The following is a 15644-nucleotide window of genomic DNA, read 5'->3' as shown; positions in this document are numbered from 1 at the left end:
GCTTAATTATTTATTATTACATGCTTCAAACTATTTTTTGTGTAATAAGCATGGTGATTCCTCATAAAAATTGCAAGGTTTAAGCAATCAAAATCAAAATCTGCTCGCTACTCTTAAAACTGACTCCTACGTCATGGAAAAGAGTGTCTTTAAAATGGTTTGACCTGAAAACAGGAATTTTAAAACCTCTCATCAGGAACTGAAATGAGATGAAGTCTCATCCATACCTGCATGAAAAGAAAACAGAGAAGAAAACCATCAAACTGTTTTCCTAAGTTAGATTTTATATGTTTAACTTATGCGATTAACCTATTTTTTTTTTTTTCTCTACGGTGACCTTAAAGTTAAATTGCACATTTTGGTTAAATCTCGCAGAAACCCTGAGCTTTACTTGCATCGGTCTCCCAAAAAAACACACGAGTGAACAGAGAAATTAACTGTGCATCCACTTGGTTGTGCGAGATGGTTTCTGTTTAATCAAAGGTGAATCTGTTTTTCAAGAATTGGCTTTCTTTACTGTTAGTGTGACTCATTCAGTTTCAGCTGCAGTTTCTTGGTAATGGTGAGGCAGCACTTTCTTACCAGCATCATCATCAGCATCATCATTTTCTCCGTATCACCACAGGCCCTTTCTTTAAGGCTGCTGCTAATCCTAAAGCAGTGACCCAAATGACGCATTATATAATCTGGTGGAGAGAGAGGGCTGCAGATCTCGTCAGTCACTGCTTATTTGCACAGGATCAATTTACTTTTTATGAGAATTCTTATATAATAAAGGGATGTGAAAAGTCATCTATAATGGTGCAGCGTAGGTAGAGATAAGTATAAAAATAATATGAAAGCATGAAGCCATTTTGAACAGTCATGACCTCCGAGTTGTTAAAAAGAAAAGGGGTCCGTTAGTGTTTGTGGTCAAGATGTGGTTTTATTTCAGAATTAGCACCTTTCAGTTATGTTTTAAAGAAGGTTCCTTCCTGGCTGAGCAGTACAGTGGTCTGCGGGGGGAAACATAAGCTAGCTACATCGCCAGAACAACATTTTGAAATGTAATTTTAGACATATAGACAGGAAGAAATAGCTAAATATTAAGACTTTAGACTTTGTATTCTAAAATTAAAATAAACGTATTATAAGACGTCATTTCAGCATTTTTTAAAGTTCCCGGTGTAGCTATAGGGGACTGAAAAGGTGGTGTTACACTTTTGTGTGTTTTAACAGCATTAAATGCGCAGATGCTTGTACATTGATGTAGGAACTATGTATGTATCCTATCCCACCTCCAAAAATACAGCTTGGCAGTGAAACATAAAAAGTATAAGAGCAGTTTTGCTTATTTTTTTTAGTTAAAATGGTCCAACACAATTAAGATATAATATTTTGTAATGTGAAAAACTAAGCAAGGCTGTGATAAATAATTCAAAAACTTTTTCCACCTTTATTACATTTATCCTGCTGCAATCCTGTTGAAACACATATTGATGAAGCTCAATTTATTAAACACTGGAAATAAAGAAAAAAACAATGTGGCTTAAAATTCATGGATGCATTGGGGAAGCACATCCTCCAGTCAACCTGACATGTTTTGATTTTAGCTTTACCATCCAGTTTAAGCACTGAAATAATAGTAAATCCGACTAAAAAAATATTGTAAAAAAATAAAAAAATTCTAGAAGACATTGGTTTTAATTTGGGTTGTAAAAGATAAATGCCAAATTATATGTGGAAAAAAGCTTTAGAATGACTTAACTCATGTTTTTAGTTCACAAATTTATTTATTAAGAGGGCTCCATATTTTACATTTTCATCAAACACAATGAGTCAAAATTAGCTATAATATTTCTAAAATCTTAAGACTAAATCTTGACAACTGCATTCATTTATTTTTTTTTTACATCTTGGCTTGAGGTGCTTTGATCAGTGGGATTTGCATATTGCAGATAGCTTTCGTTTTTATTCATGTTTCAGAAGAGGAGCTTTGACTACGTTAGATCCAACATCATCAATTTCACATGTTCCCCTGGAAAATCAATGAGTATCAACAACTTCACTGAGAACTGAGAGCGTGATGATTTATTGAAATTCATCAAAGACAGTGCATGCCCCGTGTTAAGAATTAGAAACACACAGTGAATTTAAATTCTTATTTATTGTAGTAACTTAGTTCCTGGAAACATCACAGAAATAAAGACCACCTGATTTATGCCATTTTATACCTTTGCATACTAACTAGTCCAATTACAGAGTGCACAAAAAAAAAAAGAAAATTCAATTTAGTTTAAAGTTCACAACAAAAATCATGTCTAGCATTTCATGTCCTAAGTGTAGTTTCATTGTCTTTTCTTCTGTGGCTCTTAAAGCCACATTGTCAAGAAGGCAGTTCACACCACCAGCATCGCGGTGGCTCAGGGAGGAAGACAGGCGAAATAAATAATGCCATCATCAGCGCGTCGTGACAACATTCCTTTGACGGTTGGATGAAATCTGGGACACAGTTGCATTCATCGTTCAGTGAGCTCTTCCACAAAGTCAAACCCACCGACAGCAATGAATGTTGATTGTGACCTTTGCTGTGATTTAGAAAGCTGGAAGTTGGAAGTATGTCCGGATCGTTTCCCTTCCCAAGGAGTCATCAGCCGTTCTTCCTCTGGTTCGTGTGGTGGGGCTTTATCTTCATCTTTTTAAAATACATCTAGCGACAAAAGCTGCCCACAGGGTACAGTCAACGGTCGATGGTTTTTGTTAAATTACGCTCAAACTCACCGACAGCGTTGAATGTTCACTGTGGCAAGCGTGAACTGGACGGTGACCAGAGATGACAGTGTGGGTAGAAATGAGGGCGAAGCGTGGATGCTCTGTGGGTGGAGAAACTTCTGACTTGCATATTCATCAACTACATCTTTCTCTCATTCTTCGGAAGTAAACAGAAAAGGCCATGGGAGCTTTACCAAAGACAACAACATCGTTGGGACATTTAATGATTATGTGCAAACCATTGCTTGAACTGGCTACAGTAAAGCTCAACATTATTTATCCCTATGGCAGATTTAGACGTAAAACTTGCTTCATTCGACCACGAGAAAATAGGAAAGTCTTCTCTTGATAAGAAAATACAAAAGAAGTGTTAATTTCATATATAAAAGATTTTTTTTCTTTCATTTTAATAAAATAAATGGCATGTTAAAAATTATTCCCAATAAGCAATTTTAGATCTTTATCAGCATTAAAGCAATCACACCCTTTTATAATTACTGATAAGAGCTTCTGGTGAGTTATAAATAATAAATCACCTTGATGATTTATTGTCCAAGATGAGCTCCAAGTCTTTGACATAAAGGCCTTCCTGCCATCACCCTAATCTTTAAATCCTTCAACAGAATTAGAGTTGGAACTCTGTCTGGGTCACTTCAAAAATAACAACAGACAAAAGAAACATGTTGATAAAATTACTTCAACCCTAAATCTACCAAGGGTATCAATAACATAACTGTGTATTAGTGGAGTTGTTTCCAGTTACATGACAATAACATGTTACATTTTGATTTAAATATCCAAAACATTTCTTTAAACAATAATAATAAAAAAAAAGTGACACAAAAACAAGTGTGTCTGCAAAGATTTTTCCTCCCCTAGTAGTTTCTTCCACCGCAGCCCATGAAAAAAGAAACAACTTTGACTCACCTTTTCTTTAAATCTTAGAAACCGAGCAGTGATGCGAGCGTAATTTAACTTCCATGAAATACGGTCAAAATTACACAGACGGTGAGAGCATGGGAACACGTCTTATTTTGCTGAAAGTAGCAGTTACACAAAGAAAGTCATCTTGAAACTCCTGACTCATAGTAGTTCTTGGTTAACACAGCACCTGGGCAGGAGCTGCAGTTGGCTGTCTTTTCTTTCTTTTTTTTTTTTTCTTTGCTGTTTTGAAGCACAGCTGCTCGGCCTCTAGAGGAGCATCGACATGCCTCAAAGGCTTCAGCGCAAGTTTGAGGATGAGGGAGAGAACGGGTATGAAACTGCCGACTCACCCCGATCAGTAACGCTTGATGTTTCGTTATGATGTGGTCCCCTGAGTCTGAGGACTGAAAGACTCAAATGTGCTTTATATTTGTTTCCTCTCTCTTTGCACTAATACCAAGAGAGAAACTGTCCACCATCTTAGACAGTGCTGAATCATTGCTCATCTTGGGAAGGAAAGACAAATGCGCAGACAGTAAGAAGCGTTCGAAACGCAAATGCCGCAGAGCTGCTGTAGTAATTAGACAGGACGTGACGGCAACTACGCTGGTGAGTCAAGATTCGTTTGGGTGATAAACATCATTCTGGGATGCTTTAACAGAGCAGGATAAGGAGTGACTAAGGCATTCTGGTTGAATGTGTCACCACCTGCCAATCCGTCTCTAAATACCCCTGCGCTCGTACACCTTTGATTTAAAAATAACAGCTATTGCTGTCTTTACTACAAAGAGTACTAAGACTTGTGGAGAGGAGTATGCCGCCTCTTTTTACCCTCGCATTTCATGCCACTGCTGTCATTTTATTTGGATCTGACGCAGATATCTTCACTTCAAAGTAAACCCCCACCCAAAAAAAAAAAAAGAAAAAAATAAAGTCTACAACTCTGTTTGTTAGCTGATGAAATATATATCTACATTGGAAAACATGTCCAACATTATATATAAACAAATAGTCCTTGCTGCGACAAACCCCCCCAATGGTGGCGTGAGTGACAGTGTTTGAATTGACAGAAGTGGATGAGAGAGAGTGTAGCTTTATAAGGTCTTTTCTGGCCGCAGGACGGGGTGGCTGACAGTGGGAAGAAAGAAACGGGACACGAAACTAAAGAGAGAAGAGCCCTGAGCTGACAATGTGGCCTTAATCTGAATGACAAGGCCTGCACATCAGCCCTCGAACCAGCCTGGGTTGGAGCGATGGTGAGGGGGTGCTGGATGATGTGGGAGCTAACGGGGGGGTGGGCTGGGAAGGGGATATAAAGAGACAGAGGAAGAAGGAGGGGAGGGTGTCCTTCCTTCAAACACGCTGGCCTTAATGGTACGGACAGCTCTGACATTTAACCACTGAATCATTTTTAGATAAGTGGACGGGCTGGGGGGAGCTGAGACTTCGGCTAAATATAGGGAGCTTTGAAACAGACAATAAAAACGATCTTACCGAAAAAGTTTAGGATCGCTGAAGGAAAGTTCTGTAAATGTTTAAAAGCAGGTAAATATATCAGAAGTATATTACGCCCTTTACGTCTTTATTGACTATTCATTTACAATTTTATGAACCTCTACACTATAATTACATATATATTGGACAGTGAGGCTAATGCTTATTTATAATGGTTAACGCATGCTTCCTCTGTGTAACGTGAAAATGGAGCATGTAAGTGTTTCCAAGTGCATACCTAGCAGAGAAGTGAACCAGTGGTAAAATCAATAAAAAATATATATATAACAAAGTCCTTCAATCATAAACTGCTTTAATATGTGTATGTTTTACACACCTTCCCTTTATATCAGAGAGTTACACTGAATGGACATGCTTCAATTCTCAATAAGCGTTTCACACAGGAAGTTCATCGGCGTTACACTTTCATTTCCTGTGGAAATCATTGTCAGCTGCTGTAAAAATAGCCACTAAGTCCAAAGAGCTTAAAGGTATATAACATAGGGTTTTCACTAAACACTATGAGATTTCAGAGTTTCTATACGGACCTAGAAGTCCACTCTAGTCTTGGCCCTTCTTGGATAACAGTTAGTTTAAGCACCCGGGGCCAAGCAATCTGAAATTATACAGAATGAAGATGCCATGTGAGTTATTTCCAGCAGCCACTTAATAGAAACTCACTTCAAAAATTATGGATTTTATCCCTGAAGAGTAAGGCAGTACAGAGAATTTGGGCAATAATGGGAATGACTTAATTAAACAGCATCATTTTAAAACGAGGTGACCAGATGAGGCTGTGGCCAAAGAGCCAGTGAACAGAACAAATTTGTGTAAGACATGAACTGAAATCCCCCTTTTCTATCAAAACTCAAATTGCAAATTTCTTTGTCAACAATACTCCACACAGTCGATTCAGCGCATCTGAGCGGCGACAAGGAGAAAACAACAAAAGTGCAGAGGATTTTTCTTAACGTCGAGTAGCAAAGTGATACATATCGGCACTGATAATGGCCATGTTTCCTCAGCAGACTGGGTGCAAGGATAAAAAGGGGGAAAGAAAATAACAAAAGGGAGCCCTGACAATGCTCCAGGAAATTCGTAAGCCGGGTTTGTGTAATGAGCACCGTCAGCGTTTCACAATTAGCACCGTGGACTCTGTCAGAACAGACTAGCAATTCCAGACAGACAAATCATACAGGAGGTGATTAAACGCTCTGAAAATTCTGCTCCTTTTGACAAGCTTGTGAACACACTGTTTTATTTATTTTTTGTCCTTTCATTATTTAAGTTTTACAGAACGTAGGGACAGATATGTGTTCTACCCAAACATGGAGCGTCTGCAGAGATTTTGCACCTATTTTTCTCCACCGCTGTCAATCTGATTTCTCTGCTCCGTTTCATCACGGAAGCTAATTTTAGGCTCGCAAGTGTGAGCTTTTTGCCTGGAGGGAAAATATGCAGAAAATTTAAAAATAACATGAAACAGGCGCGGCTCCTATGCTAAAATAGAAAAATTAAAGGTGAAAAACAAATATTTTCGCAAATGACTTAATTAATGTGAAAATGTAAAGCTATTTTTAAAAGTGCAAGTAGCCTTAAGACAAACTGTAGGCTGTTTTCAAGCTTTAAAAAATGTCATTTTTCTACAAAACCTACACACTGAGATGAATGGAGACCGTTAAAAAATGTTAACTACAGCAATTTCAGATTTAATAAGGTTAACAAGACGTAGCTTTGAAGAACCTGCAGTTTGCACTCGTCTTTCACCTTCAACCCGCCCTCCTCCCAGGAGTTAGAGGAAATTCCTGGCGAGGGTGCTGCGAGTTGCCGCGCTCAGCCTGCAGGTACAGACCGGCCTCCTCTGCCTGTCTGCAGATATCACACCGCGACGTGATCTGTTTAGCACCCTGACTTAATGCTCACCTGCTTGCGCTCAACCCCCACCTGCCGTGTGCGTGTGTGTGTGCAAGTGCGTCAGTGTGTGCAGTGTATATTGTGGCCGTGTGTACACGACGCCTTCTGTCTCCTCACAGCTGGAATGGCGTCTCCTTCTTTATCTGCTGCACTGCAATTATAGACACACACGCACACAGAATGATAGATGGATTCTTACTGCAAGGACAGGATATTTTTTGGAAATTATTTAAATCTCTTATAAATAAAGACGGACTAAAAGCTCATATGGAAGAAGTGAACTGATTGAAGTGCCTAAAAAAACGAAAAATGGGACGACTGAATGAAAGATGGACATGAAACTTGCAAAAGTGTAACAATTTTAACGAATCTCAGAATTTAATTATGCACTTTACGACAAAAATCTAAAAAACTAAACATTTTAAAATGAGCTTGAGGCATTTCATTTTCTGTGATTTGCATGCATAGTTTGTCATTTCCCCCTGAGGTTGTCACCGCGCTGACAGATACAAACTGACTTGTACAACCGCACTCACAAAACACACACCAAGACACTTGAGCAGGGGTCTGAGTCCAGCTGGAGGTGGTCTCCTGCCAAACCTGCAGGGAGGCTGACTATTCATATTCATCACACGCGCACACTGATTGGAACTGACAGGACAAACACACACACACACATTCTCACACGCACACAGTTGGGTAAAAAACAAAACAAAAAAAATCTACTGGAGCGTGATTCAGTGGTTAGACTAGGCAAGGTTTGTTTAAACGAGGTACAAAGGTTAAAAAACAAGTTAGAGTTTTAAAGTATTTTTTTTAAGGATAGTGTAATACCGCTGCGCCTCACTCTTTGTCGACTGTTTGTCAGCTGGCTGAAAGAAAGCTACTGTATTTTACGAGAGAGACGGATTTGGGTGAAAATATTTCGCAGCACCAGGTCGCCATCTTATAAAGGTAAACACTATTTTAACACTATAGCTGTCAAGCTACGAGCAACATGACTGAGAAGCAAACAACCACAGCCTGGCTACCGAGTCAGCTTTTTAGTCTACCAAAAAATTTTGCTAACATTTTTTTCTCTTTTTAAATAGGTGTACTTAATGTGTATATTTATGATTATCAAAATAGGATATAAAATATTACAGTTACATCCAAAATGACAAATGCGTTTATTTATTTCAGTGGGGGAAGCTGTTACTTTACTCAGATAAAAGCAGTCATATGATGCTACATGGTTTGGTTTTGCAATGAACAAGCTTACCATGACCTAACCGCATGTTGGCCCGAGCTGTGTTGAGAACGCAGCTGTCTTCTTTGCTCACAGTATTATCTTTTACTTCTATGTTTTAGACTATTTTACTCATTGTTATGAATGATATGCAGTGTAGATTAAAAAATATGGACTGTTTAGAAAAGGAAAACGAGGTGTTTATGGTAAAGAGACAGCCGTGATTGGATGAAGAGCAGCAACAGTAAGTAATGTCGGGAGAGGTGTAGGGTGGGAGAGAAACAGCGAGAAGTTAATAATAGCCAATGGACTGGGAAGGCAACATCATTGAGAGACATGGAGGATGAGTACCACTCCTTTTCCTCTCTCTCTCTCTCTCCCTCTCAAATACACACACACACACACACACACAAAGGCAAAAAAGAGAGAGACTCCATGGGGCGCTGAATAATAACCTTCCTTGTCATTATCATCGCCAAGCCAAACCGCTCTCCTCTGCACTCCTCCACCACCTTCCATCTTCAGCACAATCATTGCCCTATCGTTTACAGTGTGCCGCCAAATGGGAACATCAATAGACACATCCATTAGCAGCGTGAGTTCTTTCCTCTCTGATTCTCAAGTGCTTTAATAGTTGGCGCACACACAAATACACACGCCGACACAAGCGTGCACACGCACACACCCTCGACCGACTGTTAACCAAGCTGGCCTCGCGCAGGAAAAAAAAGCTGAACTGATGGAGTGCATCATTAAAGCTTAACTGTGACACGGCCGCTGTGAGTTTGGCTTCGTCAGTTAACCCAAAAACGCTGGAAATGACCAGGGCTGCTTCCCCAAACTGAATAGCTCGCATTTGACTATTTTTGTTTTTTTTTTAATTCAGTTTCAGTTCCAATTCTGTATAATTAGCTCAAATTTGACAGCTTTGGTGATCTTAACTCTTGACAGCCACATTTATTTCTAGATAACTGTGGCCACTGGATAACATTTAAAAATCCTAATGCAGTACTAAAATATGCACATTCTTTTTTTTGTCCCACAAAAAGTCTGAGCAGTTGTAGCCTCTTCAGTGCGTTCTCAGTGGCTCAAAGTGATAACAGGAAGATACATTTAAAGAGGATAATCAAAGAAACTTAATTAGTATGCTAATTAGTGGTTCATCAAAAATGTAAGAAAAAAAATTTAGCCCTTTTTAGAAATTAAAACAAACTAATTATCAACCTCTCTTTCCATTCACATAAAATCAGACACAAAAAATGTAGCCTCTATAGAGGGCTACATTCATACCTTCTAAAGTTAACTGTAACTACAGATTGAAATTAGTGTGGGTCGCCATAGTACAGACTAATTTACAATAAAATTATCTTCACTCTGGATCAAGTGAAGCCTAACAAGGAGACTAGGGAAGAAACGTCGGGGGTGGGGAGCAGAGATACAAAAGAGGGAGGGGTTTCCCAGAGAGCCGCACTGTAATTTCGTCTTGAAGGATTTATTTTGGAGGGTGTGCTCGGCAGGATGCTGGGAAGCCTGGGAGGGGCGCTGGGTGGGTTATGCGGGTTGGTTACGGAGGTGTTGTGGGATGTGCGGTGGAGAGGTTAAACTTGCATGGATAGGTTCAATGGACGGAAAAAAAAGGGGGGCTAAAAACAGATTTAGATTTCCCTGACACAAGTACACTCAAAAACATTAACACATGGTCTAAGACGTATTTTTAATAGCTTAAAACATCTAGACTTTAAAGGAGAAAATTGGTTTTAAGTCGATGCTATTCTCGTTTGTTTTCACAATAATTTTCTATACGTTTTTTGTAATAAGTTTCACATTTCAGTATTGGAATTTGGGTTTGAAGTAAAAGAAGAAAGCAGCAAAAGTTGGAATTTCGTAAATTCCAACTGCGATTATCATGGTGACTCTGTGGTCTGCTGTTCCTTACTGCAACAGTCTTTGTGTGCAAGTGTGTGTACGTGGGTGTGTGGTGTGTGCGTGTGCAGAAGGGTGGTGGTAGACTGCAGACAGCCTCTAGGTGCCATTGCACTGGGTTTGTGTGTATCCTGGCGTGCCTCCTTCATGTCTGGACCTGGGCAGAAAACAAACAGGAGTGCAGAGTAAATTCAAGGTGTCATCTGGTTAAAGCATGTTATTAAAATGTTTACACATGCACATTCATCACACTGCGTACACACGAGAGTCGGAAGGGGCACACGCACTCCAAAAGAAAAGACAAGATACAAACAGGCGACTGATTTCAATTAGCACGCTGCATTTGACGTGTGCGCCGAAGCTAGTGGTTAAAACCGTTTTAAAATTCGACTTTAAATTATTCAACAACAGATGATGTGCAAACTAATGTTTGCTTCAACTCTGTTAAATAACTCGCATGAATTTATTTGTGCAGAAAGCCCACTCTGAAGTGGACCGGATCCTATCAACAGCTTGGGTGGCCTTAGGAAGCACAGAAAAGGAGCTGCTGCTGGGTGTGTACATTAACCTCTGCTTGAGCAACAAAAGGGCCCCACTTTTCAGAAACATACGAATTCAGCATCTTTGGAGTCTGTATAATACAAGGCCTTGATAAAAAAATTAAAAAAAAACACCCGACAAATTGCACATTGAAGTGGCTGTTTTTATCTCCTTTAACAGAGCTACTGTAAAAACTGTGTTGTTCTCATGTGGTGCTCGACATAAACTGAAGAATTTCAGGATTATGAGGGCACTGGCTGTAATGCGTTATGGGCTGCAACGCTGCGTCTGACGCTGAAGCAGCAGGATGAGGCCGAGAGTGAATGTGCGGAGAGACAGAATGAATAATCAAAAAGAATTTCTGAGTCTACCATCTACAGCTGGCCAGACTGAGAAGGAGGAATAAAACCGTATTGGGTGTAGCAAGAGGTGATTGATGCAGCAACACTATGTAATATATATTTCTGGGTGTGTTGAACTATTTTAAAAAATATGTTTTATAAAAAAAGTTACATTTCTTGTTATGCTACCTGAAACAGGTTTGCTTTTTGCAATTATCCAAAGCTATGTTTTGCTTTTCTTTTGAATGCTAGACAAAAAAAAAAAAAAAAAAAAAAGATTCAGACTTCATTTTTTGTAGTTGCATTATCTCATGCTGCTTTATTTTATTTTATTCAAGGGTCATTTGGCTTTCTATTGTTACAGATAACAGACATGATACCGTGGAGTTGTGGCCAGGAAAGCACATCAAAGTTCCCGTGGAAGTCATATTCATTAGTGTTTTTTTGAAGGTACTTAAGCTGCATTAATGATTTTTTTTCCCCACCGCTTGTAGTTTTAAGTAGTCCCTCAGAGTCTTTTCTGGCTTGGGATTATTTCTGCCCTTTGGCGAAAAGCAAAGCAAGTGGTCATAATTAGATAGAGGCAAGTACATGCACTCCTTATTAAATGTATCTAGAAGTCAGAATATCATGTATTTAAGCACAGCACATATATCTCAACCGCTTCTTTTTATTCTTCATCAAAGTGTGTTGCAAAATTAATACACTTAGATTAGCCATTCTTATCCTCATGTTAATCTAAGTTTTAATCTTGTTTGCCGAGTTGCATAGGAGTACGTTTTGCAAACATAATTTACAAAATAACACCACTGCTGTAATAAATGGGCCAGAAAATTTCAGATAATTACATCTACATTACGAAAAAAAATATCAAATTTAGAGAAGAAAAACATGCAGAAATGAAATATTCTATAAATATCTGCCTAAAACGTGTTTAAAGGGTGGCTTGCAGAAACAGACATGCCACAGAAGCATGGCTTCTCAGCCGGATCTACATTTTCAGAGGGAGAACAATGATTGACCTTCACCGTGCACAAAATTGCCTCAATTGTTCATACTTTCCTTTGATGTTAAATGCAGGGAAAGAGGGCAGCACAGGAAAGCTGCTCACTGCAGACAAAGGAGAAATTAAACCTTTTATGCCAACTAAGAACGTCCTCAGTTCACAATGAAGATTAAAAAAAAACTTCATCTCTATTTAGGCATAATGTAGCAGCCTATCTATCAAGGTATATCAAAGTTTGAAAAGTTACAGCTTTAAGCTGCTTCTTTCTCAGCTGTTGCTGCACATTGCTAATCAGCTGGCTGAAAGAAGGTTATTACACTTTTTTCTGCTTACAAGGACGATGGCTGTAGGAGTTCGTCCTGTAAGCGGTGGGTTGACGGTTCAAAACACTGTCTCAGTTGTTGTGTCCTTGGACTAGACACTTTCACCCTTCAAAATGATAAAATAAGTGCTACAAATAACATTATTACTATGTTATTAATTGTTATCTGTAAGGTTATTTTAGCAGCAATAAGATCAACCCAGCTAGACTATGTTTTACATTTTTGCTTTAGTATTTAGTGTGTGTAAACATGATACAATGAAATGTGGGGTTTTAAACGTAATCTTAAAACAACATGAGAGTCTCATACTGTTTTATTGTTCGCATTGGTCAGTTCAAAATGTAGATGTATTTTTATTTCTGGAAGGGGAAAGTGGTACATCCTCTTTATACCTTTTTCTAGCAACAACTTGTTTTTTTCTGGGGGTTTTTAGCAACAGCTTGTTGCTAGAAAAAGCTTTCTTTTTTTTCTCTTCTGCATCCTATTTTTCCATCTTTCTGTCTCAATGCCTGCTGTGAACAGGGAAGAGTACTGCCATCGTAAAAGCCCCAGTATACTCACCAATGTAAACCCCCTAAAAGAATGGGACCACCCAAATGTTTGCAAAATAAAATGCAACTGTAAAGATCCATGTTTACCCTGCTACCCAAAGAGACCAATAGAGATAATGGTGAAAAGAACCACAAATTAGGATACTTGAACATTAGATGGGACACAGGAAGTTTTCTTTCTTTTTTTTTTTCTTTTTTGGTTAAGGTGAAAACAGTATCGATCAGAATTTCTGGTGAAGCTCTTACCTTGTGGGACGTACCACTATTCCACTGTTTTTATCAATGTGTCAAAATGTTATTATAAGAAAGCAATTAATATATTGCAATTTTGCACCTATTCTATTAAAAAGCTTTACTATGCAGGATTTCCTCCTAAAATGTATGTTTATATTCAGTGGCTTTTTTGGGTTTATGCTGTCATGAACAAAAATAATAGATGCATAAATTAACCCATGTTACATTTTTGTGCCGTTTCACTTTAAAGCAAATGTGGTCCAAAGTGGTTCAATGAGTGGAGAACAACACAGAAAGATTTAAGAGTTCCTCTTCTAATGGGCCACCCAGGTTTGAAATGTACAATATGTGAGAATGTGAAATGTTGACAGAAAAATCCAGCCATTTTGTCACAGGCTGCCTGGGCTATGAGATCGCTTTAAGAACATAAATACATTTCAAAAGACCAGAGAAGCATTTATGGTTTTTATGGTAAGTTTACACAGATAAATGTAACCCTTCAGTTTTGGATCATCTGGCTTCTATTCAGAGGCTAAATACAGGTTTGGATGGAGGCTAAAGTTAGCTATGTGATGAAATGCAGGGGGGTGCACATTTACAATTCCTAGTAAAGCGAAGCAGTCGCATTCAAGCGTGCATCTACGAATGTTTTTGATCAGTTCCGCCGCACCCCGGCGAAAACAACTGAAGCAGGTAGTGAAGCAGGAAACGTCCAGCGTGCCTATTTTTTTTCCCCCGGAGTGCGTTTACGTCGCACCACGTCACTAATCTGCTTTGTCGGTGTGTATGTGCTTTTACCATGTTGTGCCTGTTTGCAATAAAACTAGCGCAGGCATGTAGAGCTAGACCACCCAGAGAAGTTACCAAAACACCCTCCCCAAAGAAATGTGCTAGTCTTAATTATATCCATCTTCTGGGCGTGACTTTCAGCTCAAACAGACATCTGAGCCGCCCCTCGACCGATAGGCCACAAACCTCATGACAAAGCTTTACGGAAAGAACTTTTTGGTCAACACACTGACTTTGGATGGAAACAAACAAGATAAGTGCAGTGTTGAATTATCAATATTCTTATCTTCTTTTTGGTATTCTGATCTTATATTCATTACATCTTGTAAAGGGACTACAGCAAAATGAATCAAGATATTTAAAGGAAAGGAATGATGGCTAACTGAAATAAACACCTGCACAACGTGTAGCACTTCATTAACAGGAGGAAAAACATGACAGCTTGTAGATGTGGACACACAAATGAGCTGCAATATGAAAACAACTGTTGAAAGAGGAGGCTGTTGTGACTAACCCGTTCCCGTCTGTGAGCTCTAATTTTTATGTTGGGAATATGAGGGGGCAACTGTTTTGGGTTGAGCATGTTGAGACTTAAAAAGGCACAAGAAGACACAAGAGGAGAGAGAGTGTAAGCAGACAGGACCTCAGTGACTATCTGCCAGACAAATCCTCCTCGCGCTTTGATCCGCTGCCCACTTCTCCCTCTGTGGGTTTTGTCTTCAAGCACACAGCTGTGATGTTTAGCTGAAATGCAGCAGGATTTCAAGGATCAGGGAAGTGAAAATTCAATGAAAATAAATGCCAATTTAACACCTTGCAATGCTGAAAATAAAAATAATCAAGATTTACAGCTACTAAAAAAATAAAAAAAAATCTAAGCATGCAGTAAGGGCAGAAAAGGGTTAATCTTTTCTTGTTGTAGTTTGGCTAAGATGCTATCTAAAGCCATTTGTTTCAAGTAGTGAGGCTAATGACCCTGATCTGACTCTTGGCATTAGGCAGGGAGCAAAAGAAGGTAAGTAACCTCATATGTTCTCAGGGGGCCAAGATAATGAGAGGGAATGGGAATACGAGCTACGGTCCATCATCTACTTAGAATCTAGACAGCAGCGCTGTCTTACCACTCTTTCCCACCCCCAACCAAAACTCGACAAGACACACAAACACAACTCTTCCTCCCCATCCAAATTTGCTCCTGTCTTGTTAAGTAAATGTAATGTGTGTTGCATGCAATCATCAATAAGTCAATAGTCTATTAACTCTGAGACATTGGTATTATTACTGTAAACAAGGAGTTCCATCATTAGGATAGCAGGCTGTTTCCATTTGCCTTTTCTTTGGTTTAACCGCTTGGTTGGCATCGTCCGGTCTGCGGGGTCACTTTGCTTTCTAGACCTATTTTACATGTCGCATGATAATTGATGGACTGGAATTTTAACACAAATACATACATGCAAAGTGGGTTTTATGAGTAAACTGGTTTCTAAGAAATGTTGGTAAATACATTATGGTATTTTGACAGCAATAAAGTCTAAATGTCCATTAGGCTTGTATTCCGAGAACAAGTCTGACTCAAGTTTTTCACAAACCAAGCACATTAATTTTTATAAACAAATGCAAGAGTTC

General features: G+C 38.9%; 1 long non-coding RNA gene across 1 annotated transcript in view; it reads right to left on the bottom strand.

Annotated features, from left to right (window-relative positions):
* Positions 1-2048: 2048 nt before the first annotated feature.
* Positions 2049-15644, bottom strand: part of LOC103463451 (uncharacterized) — a 33745-nt gene continuing 20149 nt past the window's right edge. Inside the window, exon 3 of the long non-coding RNA XR_014087265.1 lies at positions 2049-10391. This is a non-coding gene — a long non-coding RNA (uncharacterized LOC103463451). The remainder of the gene's footprint in view (positions 10392-15644) is intronic.

The sequence above is a fragment of the Poecilia reticulata genome, chromosome 4 (assembly GCF_904066995.2).
Source record: "Poecilia reticulata chromosome 4, P_reticulata-male-v2, whole genome shotgun sequence".
Lineage (NCBI taxonomy): Eukaryota > Metazoa > Chordata > Actinopteri > Cyprinodontiformes > Poeciliidae > Poecilia > Poecilia reticulata.
This window is presented reverse-complemented; position numbering and strand designations above follow the sequence as displayed.